This window comes from Dromaius novaehollandiae, chromosome 13 (assembly GCF_036370855.1).
Source record: "Dromaius novaehollandiae isolate bDroNov1 chromosome 13, bDroNov1.hap1, whole genome shotgun sequence".
NCBI lineage: Eukaryota > Metazoa > Chordata > Aves > Casuariiformes > Dromaiidae > Dromaius > Dromaius novaehollandiae.
This window is the reverse complement of record NC_088110.1, coordinates 961,107-980,582: the sequence shown is the minus strand read 5'-3', so window position 1 is coordinate 980,582 and position 19,476 is coordinate 961,107. Positions and strand designations below refer to the sequence as shown.

The 19,476-nt window shown below is 55.9% G+C and overlaps 4 non-coding genes across 4 annotated transcripts; 2 read left to right on the top strand and 2 right to left on the bottom strand.

Moving 5' to 3' along the window:
- Positions 1 to 11,861: 11,861 nt before the first annotated feature.
- On the bottom strand, positions 11,862 to 11,933 carry TRNAE-CUC (transfer RNA glutamic acid (anticodon CUC)). The gene has a single exon. It is a non-coding gene; the product is annotated as a tRNA-Glu (tRNA).
- A 1,285-nt stretch (positions 11,934 to 13,218) lies between these two features.
- Positions 13,219 to 13,292, top strand: TRNAN-GUU (transfer RNA asparagine (anticodon GUU)). Its single transcript has one exon. It is a non-coding gene; the product is annotated as a tRNA-Asn (tRNA).
- Positions 13,293 to 14,210: 918 nt separating this feature from the next.
- Positions 14,211 to 14,282, top strand: TRNAH-GUG (transfer RNA histidin (anticodon GUG)). The gene has a single exon. It is a non-coding gene; the product is annotated as a tRNA-His (tRNA).
- Positions 14,283 to 15,339: 1,057 nt separating this feature from the next.
- TRNAI-UAU (transfer RNA isoleucine (anticodon UAU)) lies at positions 15,340 to 15,433 on the bottom strand. Its single transcript has 2 exons — positions 15,396 to 15,433; positions 15,340 to 15,375 (listed from the first exon to the last, which is right to left on the bottom strand). It is a non-coding gene; the product is annotated as a tRNA-Ile (tRNA).
- Positions 15,434 to 19,476: the final 4,043 nt, after the last annotated feature.

Below are 19,476 nucleotides of genomic sequence, written 5' to 3'. Positions count from 1 at the left end.
CCAGAGGAGCAGGCAGTTCAGCGTGGTCTTCCCTCATGGATTCGGTCCCATGGCTTCCTCCGCCTGTCCTTGTTCCCCTGATCCTTGCTGGGGCTTTGTGTTCGGTGTGAGGAGTCTTTGGGTAGATGCTGTAACCCCAGGATCTTGAGGATGGCCTGCCTCATGACACTGTGCGAGGGCGGGGGCGGTGCGGGGTGAGCTGCTGGCCAAGGAAGAGGACTGCTTCCCTGGCCCCACTCAGGAGTCTCACCCTGCTGTGACTGTCCAGCCCCTGGTGTTTCTTTCTTGTGCGCCTGCTGATGTCATCCTTCTCCCAAGGGAAGGGGTCAGGCTGTGACTCCACACAGTGCCAGGTGGCCCAGGGAAGGCAGGGCTGATACTAATGCTAATGCTAATGTGAATGTGAATGCGAATGCTAATGGAGGAGCTGGACGTGAGTCTCCGCATGGTGCTGTTAGAGCGCTGACACCGGTTCCTGGAGCACGTGCACTCCCAGTGACTTTCTGGACAAGCCCCATTTGTGGGTGCAGCCTCTTTGCCTGGACATGGAGCTGCAGGGCCTCCTAGGCCTCCTCCTCCAGGAAGAGGAGGAGGAAGTAGGTGGGGGCTTCTGGAAGTAGATGGGGGCTGCCCTGGAGGGCAGTGGCACTGGCGGCACCAACCTGCGAACAGTCACCTCGTAGGATTCGGCACCAAGGCGGGGAGGCTTCCCAGATGGGTCTCTATGCACTTCCTCACTGTGTGCATCCGCAGTCTCCTCCTGAAGTCCTGTCCCAACTCCAGCCTTGATACAGGGCAACGATTGGCATGCCAAGGGCTTTGACCTGTGTTGGTCAGCGTCGTCTTGTCTGCCAGTGATACTGTTTTTCCCCACACCCTCAGACACTGAAAGAGCCAGAGGTGGGGAAAAGTGCTCTTTTCACTTTGGCTGCTCTGAAAGCAGAACCTTAGGCCGTTGAAGAAGTACATGAAACGAGTAACTACAGCCATTAACCCAAAGAAGGAAAGATAAATGTGCATGGCGCTCAAGGAACGGAGTGGGCACTTATGCGGTCTGTCACCCAGCACAGGAGAAACACCACAACCCCCACCCCCAAGAACGTGCCAGAAGTGCATCCTGTTGGCTGAGCTCAGCTCTGCCAAGATGTCGCTCCGTCCTCCCAAAGGCTGGGCTCACGCTGGCTCTTGGACCCTTTTGCGCAGCCGTTGTAGAGGTGCCCCACTGCAACATCTTTGAAAACCTAATTCAAGAAAGCTCTAAGAAAATCAACCCCTTCCACGAGGCAAGAGGGGAAGAAGGTCTAAAGAAGCCTTGGTGAGAAGGGCAAGCACAGGCATGCTGCTTTCCTGCCCCTTGGCCTTTTCCTGGTGGTGAACTGTGGGTGCAAGGCTTTTAGTCCACTGCCACTGACTGCTTTGCTTTGTTAAACGCTGCAAGGGCCGCATCAAGTCTGCTAAATGAGGTATAAAAGTTTGCCAGAATCCTAGGAGACCTAGGAAAGCTTGCAGCTGTTCTACAGTCGTAGGGACAGGATATTGCTGGGTAGTATTATGCACCATTTCAGGCAGGAGTGGCCTTCGTTTGTCCTGTCCATACTGCTCCTAGAAAGTGAACACTAATATCTGGTCCTTGTACCTTTTTTCGGTTCACGGCCCACCCCCTATCCTGGAAAGCATGTGCCAGTGCCATTAGCTGCTCTTTCACCTGATTTTCAGACGGTCCCATTATCAAAATATCATTGATGTAATGATGACTAGTGCATTCTGGGAGAGGTGTTGGGAGGTCGGCAGCAACCATTTGATGACATATTATGGGGCTATGCCTATATCCCTGCGGAAGCACCTGGAATGTATACTGCTTAGCATTCCAAGTGAAGGCAAAGTGGTCCCTGCGAGGCTGGGGATATAGCAACAGGGGAAAAGGCATTTGCCAGATCCACCACAGCCTTCCATTCCTGCAAACTTTTGCCCACTTCTTCTAACAAGGTCACCGTTTTGGGGACCACTGCCATCAGGGGTGGGACCACCTTATTCAGTTCTCTGTAGTCCACAGTCATACGCCATGAGCCATCCAGCTTCCGCACAGGCCACACTGGGCTATTAAAGGCCGATTTAAAGGGCAAGGTGTATTATCTGTGCATGGGACAGAGCATCTATTGTTTCCTGAATTTCTGTTTCTCCTCCTGGTGTGCTCTACTGTTTTATTTGCACAACGACAGGTGGTATAGGCAAATCTACAGGGTCCCATTTTGGTAGCCTCTGATTAGAGTGATTACTCGCACTTGTGGCAGTGAGGGACTCCTTCCAAAAGAGAACAATGCTTGCATTGTGTGTATATCTCAACCTAGGAACACATCAATTCCTAAAATAGATTCATGAATAGGTGCCAATAAGACTGGAGTGGAGAAGGGAGGGCTTTTCCCAGTCACTAAAGTAACTATTGCCCGCACAGCGAGGGTGGCAGAGCCGCCCAAACCGCAGATGTGCGCTGTTGCTTTTCCAAGGTTTGGGGCACTGTGTAACGCTGTAACTTCTGCTCCCGTATCTACTAAAGCAAGCACAGCTATTTCCCCTCCCGAGCGCCATCTAATTCGCCGGGGGACGTATGGGCATCGGTCCCCCGGATGATGCGCTGCAACCCACGCTCGGATTTCAGGGCACCTGCCTCTCCTTCATTGTGTCTTAGCAGGCAGCTTCCAGGGAGCACTTGGTGCAGGTGGGGCAGCAGACTTAGCTCAGTTTTGTTGATTGGCAGGCAAATGCTGCCAGTGCTTGGATAAATCAGCAGTGGGCAAGCCACTGATCTCATCCCACGATATCCCCACCTGCAGCAAGTCAGTCCACGCCTGTTTTTGTGTGACCTTTCCTCTCGCTTCAGTCGTTCCTCCCTGTCTCTTTGCTCCAACTTTCTGAGCCACCCTTAGCTGTGTAGAATCTGGTCCACCCACCAAAGCCAGGTCTCGCAAATTATTCACCAGCACTCCTACTGTACCAGTAGCAGGCATCGCCATCCCTAACAGGAATGGTTTCAAGGCACTTGGGGGCCCTTTCGATAGCTGCGTTTTCATTTGCTGTGTTATTTCTACACCATCTGGACCATTACCGTCCGCTAATCCAGTGGCTGCCCTCAACTGTTGCAACATATTTATTCCTTCTTCCATGGTACGCCAAGTCCCCACCATGGCGGCCAGCTCACCCACAGGCGGGTAAGCCCCTACCACCGCGGCACGTAACCACTGATACAGCGAAGGAGCAACTACAGGGTAACCAGCGTTGTCTCATGCAAACGTAAGTTGGGAGAGATAATGCTGCACTTGAGCGTCCGTGGACAACAGGCTCATTAAATTCAACTCTTCCCTTAATAACGTTAATGATCCAGCCCCATTGTCCCAGGCTCTCACCATCCATGCTGGTAATAACTCCCCCGGTTGTTGCTGAAATGTAGTCAAAAACTCACATAATTCCTTTGGCGTATGAGGCCTTGACTGCTCTATGGTATGCCTATTTATCTGTCGCTCCCCCCGCATCTGAACAAGCGGCTGCACCTGAGTGTTACTGGGTTCTTGCTCGATATCAAACTCAATTTCCAAGTCAGATGAGGTACTCCAAATACTACCATCCCACTCCTCTGGATCCCAGGAAGGCTGAGTTACAATCGCCCACACCTGAGAAACAGTAAGCAGCTACCTTCCCATAATGCCCGTGGCACTTGTTAGCCATCCATAAAGCTAGCTGCTCCATCTTATGGGTTAAATCTTGGCTTTTCTCAGCTCATGCTGTAATCACTTCTTGGGCTATCGCTTTTGCATCTCGCAAATCCCCCACCTCCTTTCCAACTTTTTCACTTGGTGCTGCAAAGATACTATATCATTTATCAAAGGCTCTAATAGCAGCTAGCAACACCCAGCCAAGCCGTCCGGCTAACTTTTGAGAGGCTTCCGAGGCAGCTCGAAAGGGCATAGCTCACAAAGCAGATTCAACTGCCTTCGGGGTGACGTCTTCTCCTTTTGCCAGCTCCAGCCAGTCCGCTGGGACTGCCAACGTGGCAAGAAATGTGGCTACCAGCCCCCACCGCTCAGTCTGGGGCCATCCAGGTGGTCGAGGGTGAGCAACTTCCCTCGGCTCTCGCCTTCCCCCTTCGCCTTCTTAGACCATGGCATTGTTATTTGTGTGTCCTGCTGACTATCGCAATTGTGGGTGCAAGGCAGGGGTGCCACCCCAACCCCAGGCAGGGACGGATACACAAATACAAAGCACACAAGGTTCGTTAGGAGGCATTTATATTACCTCTGGGTCTATGCGGGGGTTCCCCACTGTTATCCCAATCGAGGCAATAAGAAGATGGGAGAATCCCTGGCACCACTGACTGTCAGTCCATGGCGAGGAACCCGGGGAGGGGGAACTAATAGGTTTTTATGCAACAGGCGCACACGCAATAAACAGAATTATGTTATGATCGTGAAATGGTTGTGTGATACTATAGCTGCTAAAGCATGCCAAGCTAGGGGTTGTAACAGATAAGATGTGCAGGACAGCTTACACTCTTTCTTTTCCCTCCTGGGACAGTCTGCCTAGTTCCCATCACCTGTCTCCTCGACATTCTTCCGCATTACTCCATACATGAACACAGGCGTGTGGGGGTGTCCATGTGTGCTGCTCCATTTCAGCGGGGGGCACAGGAGGGTCACTTGCTCCTGCTGGTTCACTCTGGGGCCCCAGCTGGCCTCACAGAGCCCCAGGCCTGCCAGCTATCCCCAAGGAGGAGGCAAGGCCCACAACTCACCCCCTCCCAGCCTTCCTCTGCTCACCCACCCACCCCAGCATACAGCAGGCCCCAAGGCCCATCTCTGGGCCCTGTCGCTGTCCTGGTCCCTCTCCTGCCCACAGCACAGACTGGACCTGCCCCTGCCTGAGGAGCTCAGCCACTCTCTTTTCTGCTGCAGCCAGGGACTCGCAGAGCCATGGAGGACCCAAGAGTCCTGGTGGCCTGTCTCCCCACCACATACCACAGCAGGGTTGCAGAGCTGGACCTTGGAGGTGCTCCTGGCCTAGCAGGTCCAGGGGACAGGAGGGGCCTGGGAGTATCCCTGAGGCAAATGACAGAGCAAGACAGGGCTCGATCCCGGGAAGGAGCAAGACATGGCTCTCTGTCATGCCCTGTGGGGAGAAGGAGAACAGCCTGTGGGGATGGGGATGCCCCCAGCCCTAGGAGGGGGGGAGTTCATGGCCTCATACAGCTCCTGGGGTGGGCCGGGGCTCTGCCTTCCTCCCCTGGGTGAGTGGGGTGCTCCCCACTCATCAGCCCTGTGGGGCCTACTCTCCCTGGCCCTCCCTGAAATGCACAGAGACCACAGGCATGTGGGTACCAGGCCCAGCCCTCCCTGCAGAGCCCCGCTGAGTTGAAGAGTGGCCCAGCAGGGGCCGTGCAGGAGGGAAAAGGGGATCTGCTCCCCAACCTCAGAGCCCCACCTGGGTGAGTGAGCAGCTGCGCTGGCCCATGGGGCATTACACACACTTGTGTGAAGGAAGGGTCGCATGTGTTTGTGTGTGTGTGCGTGCGCTGTCCTGACAGTGGGTTAGGAGGTGGTGGGCATGCACATCCACTCTGTGGCATACATGTCTATATGCTGCCATCTGTGTTTGGGCGTTATTCTGTTAGGGCTCTGCAAATAACTGTGGAGGAGCACAGGGGGTTTAACAGCTCTTCCTTTCATCTTTCCTGCAGCACTGTCCCTTGGGAGGCACAGGCTGGTTACTGCAGCTGTGAACAAGCACCCGCCACTTTTCTTTTGCCCTGGTAGGTAGATTTTAATACCCCCTTTGCTAAGAGCTGCATGGCTGCAATGGACGCCACACTGAGAACAGCCGTGGGAGCTCCCACGCTGACAGGCCTCCACTTGGCCCTGGAGCTGCAGTGCCTTGGGACTGGTCGCTCTTCAGGCCCAGGCAGGCTTCCGCAGCTAGCAAGATGGCTCAGGACCATGCTTCCAGACTTCCCCGCAATGTTCACATTTCTTCTGCGCAGCCAGCAAGTCCTGGTACCTCTCCCTTTGATCCTGGAGAGTCATCTGCTGCCCGGGGCTAGGGCATTAGAAAGGAACCGCTTGGTTTTAGGCACAGGCAGAAGGGCACGGAAAGGCTGCAGGCCTAGTGCAGGCCAGGTCTTCTGGGACCTGCTTCTGCTGGCATTTCTGGGCTTTCTAGGATGGGACAGGGGCCCCAGTGTCCGAGGCCAAAAGCCTGGAGGAATCCTTTCCTCTTTGGTAGCCACAATGTTCCGATGCCATCTGGAAACCCTACCCCTGGGTGCCCAACACCTGCCCCTGGCCTGGAAGGGTGCCTGGTCCCCGGCCACAGCCTCCAAAGCCTCTTGCTCTCCCACGAGGGACCCCCGCAGAAGACCCCCCCCCCCCCCCCGCCTTCCCTTGGGTGCTCCTGGGTGTGGAGGGAAGGCCAGTAGAGAGGAAGGGGAAACACCAGCCCTAGCCGGAGAAATTTACCAGAGGAAGTGCTTCTCTTGGGGTTCAGCTCTACTCTCTGTTTCCACTCCTCCCAGTGCACTTGGTAAGTTTCCAAGAGCTGCAGGGTGTGGCTTGCTCCTACGGAAAGATGGCTGCAACAGCAGGGAAGAGTGCTCTCTCCCCTTCTGGCTGAGGCTCTCCTGCCTCTGCTCTCTACCAGCCCCTGCCCACACGCTCCCATTGGTACCCACAGCCTCCAACTCGCCAGGCAGCTTGGGGCTGCCTAGCATCAGAGTCTAGCCCGGGTCATTCCCATGCCGTGAGAAATCAGCGGACGCCATACCCAGCCCCAGAGCTGAGGAACTGGGGCTCCTCACACCTCGGACAGCTGCTGCCGCTCAAGTTTCCCAGGCCGGGGCTGGGGCTGGGGCACACTTACTCTTTGTGCAGCCGCGGCAGCCTCTCTGGCTTGCCCCTCTTCTCCTCTGCTCTGTGCACGAAGGCAGCAGTCCGCTCCTCTTTTGCAAGCGGGGGCACTGGTGAGGGTGGCCAAGCCTCCAGCAGTGTCCCGTGATGCCGCCAAGCCTCCATTGGCACCAGAGCACAAATTTGAGGCTGCTTCTAACCTCCCTCAGGCACTCTCAACTCACAGCACTGCAGAAGCCATTAACTGCAGGGCCTGTGCGTCCTCCAGCCCAACTGGTCTGGTCTGCCCTCAGAAAGCCCCAGGAGAAGCACGGCCCCAGGCAGGGACCCTGCAGTCGTAGCCTGGCCGGGGTTCAGCACAGCTCCCTGCTGGCCCCACTCTCTCTTGCTGATGTCGCTCGTGACAAGGTGAATGAGGGCAGGGAAAGGCTGTTTTTCAGAGCTGCAACCATGAAATGCAATGCTCCAGTGGAGTTCAACCAGTCAGACCACAGCACGGAGCCACTGAACGGGGTTGGTTGGAGGGGACCTCTGGAGAGCTCTGGTCCAAGGCCCCGCTCCAAGCAGGGCCACGTAGAGCCTGCTGCCCAGGGTGTGTCCACCTGAGGGCTGAATGACTCCAAGGGTAGAAATCCCACAGCCTCTCTGGGGCCCTGTTCCCAACTTTCACCACCATCATGGTGGAAACATTTCTCCTAACACCCAGCTGGAAGCTACCCTTTTGCAGCTCTGTGCCTTGTGCCTCTCATCCTGTCACTGTGCGCCTCTGAGAAGAGCTGGCTAAGTTGCCTCTAGCCCTTCACCCTGGGTAGTTGCAGACACCAAGGACACTGCCCCTTAAGCCGTCTCTTCAATGGGCTGAAGAAACACAGTCCTCTCCACCTCTCCTTGGACACCAGGTACTCCAGTCCCCTGAGCATCCTGGGAGCCTCCGCTGGATTTGCTCCAGCATATCAAAGCCTGTCTTGCATGGTGGAGCCCCACCCTTGGACCCAGGGCACCAAGGGAGGTCTCGCGAGTGCTGAAGACAGAGGAAGCATCACTTCCTTCACCCGGCTGGCTACGCTCTTGCAAATAGAGCCCCGGGTGCGGTTGGCCCTCTTCATTCACTGCAAGTTCAAGGGAGGGGTGATCCACTCATGCCCCCACCATAGCAGAGTGCTACTCCTCCCCTTTGGCTTCTGGGGACAGCTTCTGCCTGCCAGGCATGAGCAGGCAAGCTTGAAAGACCATGGTCCCCTGGCCTGCTCTTTGGAGACAGCAGTCTCCACGACTCAGCTCCTCTGCTCACCTGTTCTGCCCTGTTCTGATGTCTGCAAACACAAAGTGCAGTTTGAGGTCTGGCTTGAAGAAGTTCTTCCTGCTTGCCCTCCTCTTCTGCCTTAGAGGAGCTCTCCTGAATTGTTTGCAGCAGGCTAAAAACACACAAGCCGGGTGAAGTTATCTGAGTGCCAGATGAGACTGTTCTCCCTCTGGTGCTCACAAGCAGCTGGGTGCCAGCCTCTGCAGCAGAAGGCAGCTCTGCTGGAGCATTTGGCGTACTGGAGTCCTTGCATTCATGTCAACAGTGAGGGGAGAAGCCCTCGAGCTGTAGCACTCCCATGAGGCCCAAGAGGCCCCAAGGAAAGCTCAGGATGCCCAGGGGTGGGCCCTCTCGCGATGGCACAAGAAGAAAACCCGTGCCGTTTGCCACAGCCAGAGCCTGCGGAGACCATTACCCGCCTCCTGCTAGGGGCACTGAAGGCAGTGAGGTGGTTGGAAAGACTCTGTTTTGGGGTGAAACTGGACTAACACTAGGGGACCCAGTGTCAGAGAAGGAGGAAGTGTGCTAGGGAGAAAAGCAATCCTGGCTTTTAGCTCTCTCTGGCCCACCTCCTGTGCCAGACCACAGCTGCCCTTCCCCCACCATCAAGATTAGGAGGAAAACAAGAGGCTTCTAGTTAATTAAAGCCAACCTAAAAACCAGGGAAAACAGACACTACTCTCTGTTGGTGGGGGAGGATGAGCTGACTTTCACATTCCTCTGGTACCCTCAGGTACCCTCCCCTTTGGGGTGGCTGCAGGGTGGAGGGCATAGTTTCACACGACAAGGGGAACAGCTTCCTGCACATCTCTAAGGGGCTCGCATGCCCAGGCTTGCTCTTCTGGCACATCCAGCCCAAAGACATGCTTAGCGAGGTGATCCTCAGTCCTCACAACACAAGGCCTGCAATTACCAGCCTTCAAATGGAAGCAACGTTTTAGCACAGCTTCGCAGCCTATCGCCAATCATCTCCACATGGTCTTTCTCCCCCCATTCAAGCGCGCTGGTTCCCTGGGAAAGGTAGACCCCTCCGCCACTGGCTGCTCAAGGTCGCATTTTGATCCCCTGCAGAGTGCTGAGGGATCTTCCTAAATTCCTGCTGCCTCCGCACAGGCAGATTCCTGTAACTAAGGAGCGGCTTGCAAGGTATACCAGGGCACGGAATGCCAGGGCAAAGTGCCCCTCAGCAGTGGCAGCTGCAGTTGGTGCTGCAGGCCTGCCCTGAGATACCTTCCAGGAGGAGTCCCCTGAGATCTGCCGTGATGAGTAAGCAGAGGCACAAGAGAAGCAGCCTACCATGGCAGGCCTCGCATTTTAAGCTTGGCTCCAGTCACCTACTGCGGAGGCCCAAAGGAAAACCAACACACCGCTCTCACCAGTCAGCTGTGGCATGACCTTTTCCCTCGGTCTGCTTGGTGCGCTCTCTGTCCTTCGCCTCCCGGCCTTTGGCGGCCTTCCAAGAGCCTCTGGAGGAAGAGGCTGGTCTCAGAGGCGTGATCTCAGTCGCAGTGCTGGAAACAAGAAAGGGACCAGAGGGAAGCTGACACAAGAGCCTCGCAGAAACCTGCCACATGCTTGCCGCCAATCTGGAAAGATTAAGTCATGGAAAGACTTGTTGGCTGCCCTTCAGATTTCATTCTGACAGAGTGAACGGAAGAAACAGCTCCTTCAAAGAACTCCAAGAGCACCTCAGCCTTTTCTCCAAGAGGCTCACCTGGCCAACGACTTGCTTCCTTTGGTTTTCCACCCCTTTTGCTTTTTCTGGCCAGTGCCAGATAATGCGGGTGGCAAAGGCCTTTCTTGAGAAAGGAGGCGTGCAACGGGAGCACTCCCTGGAAGCAGGAAGGGAGAAGACTCTTCAGCAAGCGTCTTTGTGAGCAGTTGAGCACAAACACACGTGCACATGCACGCTCCCCTCTCTCTCAAGAGTCAGCTGGGACATGACCTTTTCTGTCCACCTGCTCTTTGTCACCAGTGTGTTCCAGGGATCCCTTGGAGGGAGATTCCACTTGTTTTTCCGGGGGAAGCTTCCAATCAAATCTGGAAAGGCGAAGACGACAGGTTGAAGAAAAGGCACCACTTTGGCACTTGCATTCACAATCCAGTCACAGAGAGATTTGAGAAGGCCAGCCAAGCCCATAGCTTTCCAAAGCAGACTATGCAATGTCCTTGAGAACTCTGTTAGAAACCGGAGAGACACAGTCAAGACCGCCACGGCCTGTGAGCACACAAGAGGCCCCACCAGTCCGTGCCAGGGCTTCCCTATCCTAACGTGGAGAAAGTGTACTCCTGGCCTCCTCGCTGCCCCTGGAGACCATCTCGCATCTCCTCTTCCTATTCGCCAAGCAGGAGCTGAGAAGCAAATGTACTGTGGCAATACGAAGACACTGCCAGGTCCCCTGCGAAAAGCTGTGCTTGCTCTTCCTGATACCACCAGCTGTCTCGTCCCTGGGGTCTGAAACAGAGACAGAGCTACGTGAGAGCATTCCAGCGACATTACTGCATTGCTTGTAAAGGCAGCAACTCTTTCTGTGGTCAGGGAAGGGGCTGCCACCGGGACACCCTGAAACAAAGTTTTCTTTCCTAACGTTAGCCCTCAACTAGGAAAGCAGAAGATGCACAGCTCAGAGTTGAGAATGAGGAACAACATTGCCAGGCAAGATTCAAGACAGGCAAGGAGGACACTCCTCCTCTGTTACTGGAGAAGTCAGCCGCAGGAGAAGGCGTTCGGTTAGCCAGGGTTTCTGCAGACTGGATTTTGCCGCTTGGCTTGTTATGACCCTGCCCAGAAAGAGAACACCTGGCTCAGACGTGCTGTTAGCCTCACAGTCTCTCCAAGGATTCAGATGGTTGCATCCATTGCATGGAAGAGGACAGAGACCTGGCCCTTGCTTTGTCTTTGCCCAGTGGGTAAGACCTGGCATAGAACTAGGCGTAGCACGGGGAAGCGATCGACTTACCTCAAGGAGAGCTTCTAGCAGCTTTCCAGTGCCATCCACCATGAGGAGGAAGTCATCGTAAAATCATATGGTCGCTTCCTTGTTCTATACAGAGAGAATGCCAATGGCCTTGAAGACAAAGTCCACGTGCTGTCTTCTCGAGATGGCCTGGAAGATTGCTATTGCGGTCTTGGTTAGGCAACACTGCACTGCTGTAAAAGGCCTGCGGGCGCACACGGGTAGATCCTCGTACCGCAGAGGGATGATTCTTACGTCACCTAGTCAGCAGCAGAGGAGGAACACAGTCATTCGGCCATGTCTTCAGAGCGGTTTGCATGCCCCTCGAGCTCGGTGCTAGGGCAGGCAAAGGTTTTCATCTGTCTCCTTACCGGGAACATCTTCTTGAGCACATCGGAGCTGGTATTCTTTGGCAACAACCTCCGATATACAAAACATGGGTCTCCGAACAATGGAAACCTCACCGTTCACGGTGAACTCCTAGTGGTTAAGAACATAGAGTGTCCCCACTAGGGAGAGACAGGAGGAGTGCCCTGGAGCTGGATGCAGGAGGAAGCCCAGGATGGCTGTTGTAACAGAGGCAATGCAATGCCCGAACTGTTCCTTGTGGCTGCTGAGAGCTCTTCTGTTGTGGGTCTGAGAGGGTGCCCTTCCTTTCATTTCAGGCTGCCCCCAAGGTGAAAGGCCTGGCTTGCTGTGGCAATAGGGAGCCCTTTCCCTGGCTGGGAATCGAACCCAGGCCGCGGCAGTGAGAGTGCCGAATCCTGACCACTAGACCACCAGGGAGGAGATGCCCAACGTGCCTGTGCACCCTCCAGTGGGCACCAGCCCAGCCCTGCAGGGGACCAGCCCCTCCAACCACAGCCGGGCAGCAAGACAAATTGCCACGGCAGCTGGAGCCTGCCCGGGCAACTTGGCAGGCATTCTCCCTTCCTTCTGAGAAGGATGCCCTCGGCCTGGGCCTCTGGGCAGAGGGTGCCCTGCAATGGGGAGGCCCAGGGAGCGCAAGGTGGTGCTGGGGGGGGGGCTGGTCACCGCTGGACACAGGTTTGCGCCATGAGCTATTGGCAGCGTGGCAGCCAGGCAAGGGCCTTGGGGGCTCTTTCTGCATGTTCAAATGCCCTTTTGTGCTGCCGAGATGGCCCCGGCTCTAGTCACAACACGCTGCCGGGAGGACACCACCAGTCCAGCTGCATGGCTCCTAACACCTTGGCAAAAACACCCTCCTGCATTGAACTCAGCTGCAGCTCTCCTAAGTGTGCCTCTGTGGAACGAAGCTGCCCGTATTTCCATCTCGAGCCAGGAGGTCTCACACACTGCTGTGCTCAATTGGCACAGAACTGGCTCCCTGGGAGGGGAGTCTGTCCTCTGCCAGGGTCAGTCCATCCCCACGCAGCGAGGAAACCACCGTGCGCCTCACTCAAATGCCTGCTCTGAAACAGCCCCTGCCCCAAGCACTTCTTATTCTGGAAGTCTCTGAGAAATGGTCCTGAGGGCGCTGACAGGGTCTGATGGTGCTGGGGCTCACAGGAAGCGCAGACAACACCCAGGACCTATGAGCAGTGGGCCCCGGGTGCTTGGGGCCCGTCCAGGAGATGAGCCTCCCACTGCTGGCACCACTTCTACACCTTGCTCCATGCAGGTGGGCCGGAGGGAGAGGAGCAAATCCCTCGCCCTGAGTCACCTCAGCCAGGTCAGCAGTGCTGCGTGCGTGGCCACTGTCCTGCTGCAGCACCAGGGGCAGAGCAGGTGGAGCTCTGCTAGGGCGCTCTCTTTAAGGAGAGCTGCGCCCAGCAGCTCTCTCTTGACACAGAGTGTGTGGGAAAGTGACACTGGAAGAGAGTGAGAAAAGGCTTGTCCCTGAGCCACCTCCACCACACGGTGCATGCACCTGCCCTCGAGCTGCACGGCTCTCTGTGCGGGTAGCAGCCTGGGAACGGGGGTGCGGCTCTGGCTCGGCCTTTCCCTGGCTCTTGGGATAGGGCCCAAGATCAGGGGCACTGCCAGTCCCTCAGCACCGAGGTGCGTGATGACACAGAAGGAAGCATCACTGTGACAGCCCTTGGTGGAGGTCTCTGTGGCGCAATGGGTGAGCGCGCTCGGCTGTTAACTGAGAGGCTGGTGGTTCGAGCCCACCCAGGGACGGCCTCCTTTTGGTGGCACACCTGGGCTTGCCACACCGGGTGACACTCCTCTCGGGAAACTGCTCCTCTGCACAGTGAGTGGCTCTGGCTGCCTGCTCTTGTGCTGCTGCCCTGCCTCAACCCATGTGCCAAGGCCTGACTGAGCCCTGGGGTAGAGGCCTCTTGGCACCCGTAGCAGCAGTTCCATCTCATACCCTGAAGATCCTGCAGGCAAGCCTCAGAGGAGGCTGCTGCTCAGCCTTTTGCTTTGGCTTGGGCCTGACCACAGGAGCCCGCAGCACCTTGTGCTCAGCAGAGAGTCAGGATTTGCCTCCCCACTCCTAGGGAGGCACGTGAGGGCTTGCTCCGTTCAGGTGCTGGTCTGCGAGGACACAGACTCACGTTTCCTGACTGCTCCCTGCTAGCTTGCCTTCACCTGACAGCTGTGACTGCTCAGCCTTGCTGCTCCAGGGTAATGGGGATATGCACACGTTTGCTGAGAGCAGGGTCTGAGTCGCCAGGCGCAAGGATTGTGTTCCCAGCACTCACAGGCTGTGGGGCCAACAGCTTGCTGAGGAGTGTTGAGAGCGGGCTGTTCAGGTAGGCAAGGAGGTGACTCCCAGGGAAGGAAGGGCTTCCCTGGGTCGGCTTGCCGCCTTGCGAGGAGGCTTCCAGCCTCCCTTAGCTAAGAAGCAGGCTACTGTTCTGCCCCTTCTCCTGGCATGCGGTGGGGTCCTGGCAGTTGAGGCTGGTGGCAAATGCGCATGATGGGGCTGCAGAGTCAGGTGAGCTTTCGTTGCTCACGTGAGCACGCATGGGGGACGGATGCTGCAGGATGCTGCAGGAAGGGCAGTTAGGAGGCCCTTGCTGTTCCCACCCTGTTGCCTGAAAGAGGCAGGCGGGAAATATGGCCCAGGGAGGCAAGGCAATCACACAGGCAGCTGTGATCGTATAGTGGTTAGTACTCTGCGCTGTGGCCGCAGCAACCTCGGTTCGAATCCGAGTCACAGCAAGGGTTTTGCCAAGCCCGCTGCCCGGAAAGGAGAGTTTGAAAAGACAAGGGAGGCATCTGCAAGGATGGGCCAAGGGGTTTGTTTCCACAGATGTCAAGGCCTAGGAAGGCGGTACAAGCTCTTCTGTGCTCTCTCTCTTCCAAACCTTCAGTGGGCTCATGCCTAAAATGATTTCCTGGTTTCTAGTGACTGTGCAGTGCCTTCTCCTGTGGGGCTGCCGTGGCAGCTACGCCTGCCTCTGGGAAAGCATTCAAGCTTCTCCATTCTCCAGGCAAAGCTTGAGAACTGAGAGACCCTGCCTGGAAAGCACCCAGCTTTTCACTCCCCTTTCTCTTGCCCTTGCTCCCCATTTTGCAGTAAGGAGACTCTCAGCTCCACACCACAAGCACCCTGCAACCCCAGCCCAACCGCGACTGCCATCCCACTCCATAGAGACCCAGCACCACGAGCTCTTCCCTGGGAGAAAGAGGACATGTTTTCCTTTGCGGGGAGCATGGGACTTTTCTGAGGTTATGCCACCACGCTTGAACCCTTCATTCCTGCTCCGGCCCAGCTGTAAGCTAGCTGTGGGAAGGACACCCTCCGTGGAAGGGCAGAGCTGCCTTTCTCCCTTGCCTGCAGAGTGAGAGGAGCTGTGAGGCAGCAGCTTTTGCCTGCAGCTCCACCCCCGTGCGCGGCTGTGGGGAGCCAAGAGTGCTTCCTCCTGGCCTGCCTGGAGGTGGAAAGGTTGCCTAGGAAGGATCTGCCACAGCGAGGCTGGGCAGCTGGTGCTGGGAGAGTGTCTGCCTGGAGGGGAAATGCTGAAAAGCCAAAGGAAAACGAGAGCCTCTGAGCTGCAGAGAAGGGAGGAGAGCCCAGCTCTGCCTCGGGGCTGCCGAACTGAGTTGAGTGCTCTGCGGGCAGAGCCCAGGTCAAGCCTGGAACGGCCCCGAGTGCTTCTGCTGTTCCAGGGTGTCTGTATTGAGAGTTCCCAGGATGTCTGTATTGCGACAGATATCACTGCTAGAAAGCTGCGCTGCCCAAGGGAAGGGCAAGCACTGCTTGATCAAAAGCCCATGCTCCAGGTGAGGCTTGAACTCACACCCTCAGCATCCCTCTGCTTCGCACTGCTGTATAAGTACTGCGCGCTGGCCCATTGCGCCACTGGAGCACACTTGGAAAGGTGGACTGGAGCCCACGAGCAAACAGTTCTGCCTGTGATCACCATGGCTCATCGGCATTAACCTGGCACCTCAAGTGCTTTCCTCTTGCCTCGTCCAACAAGGAGCAGCAAGCGTGCGCCCCCCGTGGTGTGCCAGGCTTGCAATCTACCCCAGGCCACGGAGTGCCAGGGCGAAGTGTCCTTCAGCAGGGCTTAGCTGGCTAGAGCCAGGAAAGGGGAAACCACAAGCACTTGGCCCTGCTCAGCACTCTCCAGCACTGGGTTACCTCTGGCGTGTCCTCACAGAGGCAGAGAAAGAAAGTCCACATCTTGGAGGAAGCGTATGGGTCCACTGCTGGGAAAGGTCAGGTCAGCAGCGAAATGCATGTCTGCCTCTCTGTCCTGACACCCCAGTCACCAAGCATTTCTGAATGCTTCCCTCCTTGGGCTGCCCCTTCTTGGTGACCGTTGAGATGGGAGCAGGGAGGAGAAGTCATCTGCAGACTGCTAGAACTGGTTCCCATCTTTCTGCACCACAGCTCCACTGCCTGTGTGTGCCTCGAGGGCGTTTGCCCCAAAGGGGAATGCTTCTCTCTCTTGCCATTGCTCCAGAACACCCGGAGCCGGCAAAAGGTGTCTGAGGGAACACAGGCTAACAAGCAAATACCTTCCCCCCACGCTGGTATTTATTTGCCACCAGCCCGTATTTCTTCATCTGAAAGACACAGGCCGAGCAGAAGGAGCAACTGGCTCCTGTGAATATTGCCCGGACAGACTGCAAAGGGGCTATTGTGGCCGGAAGAGCATGGTGCATCAAGGATTTGCTTTTGGGCTCAGCCCAAGGAATGCATCACAGCAAGGGAATTTAACAAAAGAAAGAAATGTCCTTGACTGCCTCCCTCTTCTTCTTTTACTTGCCAGCTTAATATTTCCATACCTGCTTAAGCCTCACTCAGAGCAGCATGTGCCTCATGGATTCAAGCTCCTGCTTAGCAGCTTTTCCCTTGTTTCTTTCCTTGACCCGTCTTGGTGGGTCTTGTCTTGGGACAATGGCCAAATCGCTCTCCTAGGATGGCCAGAGGAGCAGGCAGTTCAGCGTGGTCTTCCCTCATGGATTCGGTCCCATGGCTTCCTCCGCCTGTCCTTGTTCCCCTGATCCTTGCTGGGGCTTTGTGTTTGGGTAGATGCCGTAACCCCAGGATCTTGAGGATGGCCTGCCTCATGACACTGTGCGAGGGCGGGGGCGGTGCGGGGTGAGCTGCTGGCCAAGGAAGAGGACTGCTTCCCTGGCCCCACTCAGGAGTCTCACCCTGCTGTGACTGTCCAGCCCCTGGTGTTTCTTTCTTGTGCGCCTGCTGATGTCATCCTTCTCCCAAGGGAAGGGGTCAGGCTGCGACTCCACACAGTGCCAGGTGGCCCAGGGAAGGCAGGGCCGATACTAATGCTAATGCTAATGTGAATGTGAATGCGAATGCTAATGGAGGAGCTGGACGTGAGTCTCCGCATGGTGCTGTTAGGGCGCTGACACCGGTTCCTGGAGCACGTGCACTCCCAGTGACTTTCTGGACAAGCCCCATTTGTGGGTGCAGCCTCTTTGCCTGGACATGGAGCTGCAGGGCCTCCTAGGCCTCCTGCTCCAGGAATAGGAGGAGGAAGTAGGTGGGGGCTTCTGGAAGTAGATGGGGGCTGCCCTGGAGGGCAGTGGCACTGGCGGCACCAACCCGCGAACAGTCCCCTCGTAGGATTCGGCACCAAGGCGGGGAGGCTTCCCAGATGGGTCTCTATGCACTTCCTGTGTGCATCCGCAGTCTCCTCCTGAAGTCCTGTCCCAACTCCAGCCTTGATACAGGGCAACGATTGGCATGCCAAGGGCTTTGACCTGTGCTGGTCAGCGTCGTCTTGTCTGCCAGTGATACTGTTTTTCCCCACACCCTCAGACACTGAAAGAGCCAGAGGTGGGGAAAAATGCTCTTTGTCACTTTGGCTGCTCTGAAAGCAGAACCTTAGGCCGTTGAAGAAGTACATGAAATGAGTAACTACAGCCATTAACCCAAAGAAGGAAAGATAAATGTGCATGGCGCTCAAGGAACGGAGTGGGCACTTATGCGGTCTGTCACCCAGCACAGGAGAAACACCACCACCACCACCCCCAAGAACGTGCCAGCAGTGCATCCTGTTGGCTGTGCTCAGCTCTGCCAAGACATCGCTCTGCCGCTCTGTCCTCCCAAAGGCTGGGCTCACGCTGGCTCTTGGACCCTTTTGCGCAGCCGTTGTAGAGGTGCCCCACTGCAACATCTTTGAAAGCCTAATTCAAGAAAGCTGTAAAAAAATCAAACCCTTCCACGAGGCAAGAGGGGAGGAAGGTCTAAAGAAGCCTTGGTGAGAAGGGCAAGCACAGGCATGCTGCTTTCCTGCCCCTTGGCCTTTTCCTGGTGGTGAACTGTGGGTGCAAGGCCTTTAGTCCACTGCCACTGACTGCTTTACTTTGTTAAACGCTGCAAGGGCCGCATCAAGTCTGCTAAATGAGGCATAAAAGTTTGCCAGAATCCTAGGAGACCTAGGAAAGCTTGCAGCTGTTCTACAGTCGTAGGGACAGGATATTGCTGGGTAGTATTATGCACCATTTCAGGCAGGAGTGGCCTTCGTTTGTCCTGTCCGTACTGCTCCTAGAAAGTGAACACTAATATGTAGTCCTTGTACCTTTTTTCGGTTCACGGCCCACCCCCTATCCTGGAAAGCATGTGCCAGTGCCATTAGCTGCTCTTTCACCTGATTTTCAGACGGTCCCATTATCAAAATATCATTGATGTAATGATGACTAGTGCATTCTGGGAGAGGTGCTGGGAGGTCGGCAGCGACCATTTGATGACATATTATGGGGCTATGCCTATAACCCTGCGGAAGCACCTGGAATGTATACTGCTTAGCATTCCAAGTGAAGGCAAAGTGGTCCCTGCGAGGCTGGGGATATAGCAACAGGGGAAAAGGCATTTGCCAGATCCACCACAGCCTTCCATTCCTGCAAACTTTTGCCCACTTCTTCTAACAAGGTCACCATATTGGGGACCACTGCCATCAGGGGTGGGACCACCTTATTCAGTTCTCTGTAATCCACAGTCATATGCCATGAGCTATCCAGCTTCTGCACAGGCCATATTGGGTGAGAGCAGCCCCAGCACCTGGGCTTGCCCAGGCCTCATAGGGAAGTGCGAGGAGGAAGCGTGCCCTCCCGTGGTGCAAGGGCAGCTGTGTCTTTGATGTGGAATGTCCCACTGTGACCCCAGCCCATGTCACCAAGGAGCTGCCAGGCCTCCTGCCACCCCTCCCACAGACCCTGAGAGCCTTTTCCACCTTGGCCAAGGGCAACTGTACTGGGTGTTGTAGGGAGCTGCCTCCACTCCATGCTGTGGCACAGCGAAAACCACGGCGGGGAGGTCCTTGGCTGGGGCTGCATTCCAGAAGCATTCCAGACGTTGAGGGAATTCTTCTGCTCCCCTATAGATCTCAAAGAACCTCACTTGGTTGCCGTGTACATGTGACCACTTTCCAGAGGAACGTGAAAGTCAGCTCATCCTCCCCCACCAACAGAGAGTAGTGTCTGTTTTCCCTGGTTTTTAGGTTGGCTTTAATTAACTAGAAGCCTCTTGTTTTCCTCCTAATCTTGATGGTAGGGGGAAGGGCAGCTGTGGTCTGGCACAGGAGGTGGGCCAGAGAGAGCTAAAAGCCAGGATTGCTTTTCTCCCTAGCACACTTCCTCCTTCTCTGAGACTGGGTCCCCTAGTGTTAGTCCAGTTTCACCCCAAAACAGAGTCTTTCCGACCACCTCACTGCCTTCAGTGCCCCTAGCAGGAGGCGGGTAATGGTCTCCGCAGGCTCTGGCTGTGGCAAACGGCACTGGTTTTCTTCTTGTGCCATCGCGAGAGGGCCCACCCCTGGGCATCCTGAGCTTTCCTTGGGGCCTCTTGGGCCTCATGGGAGTGCTACAGCTCGAGGGCTTCTCCCCTCACTGTTGACATGAATGCAAGGACTCCAGTACACCAAATGCTCCAGCA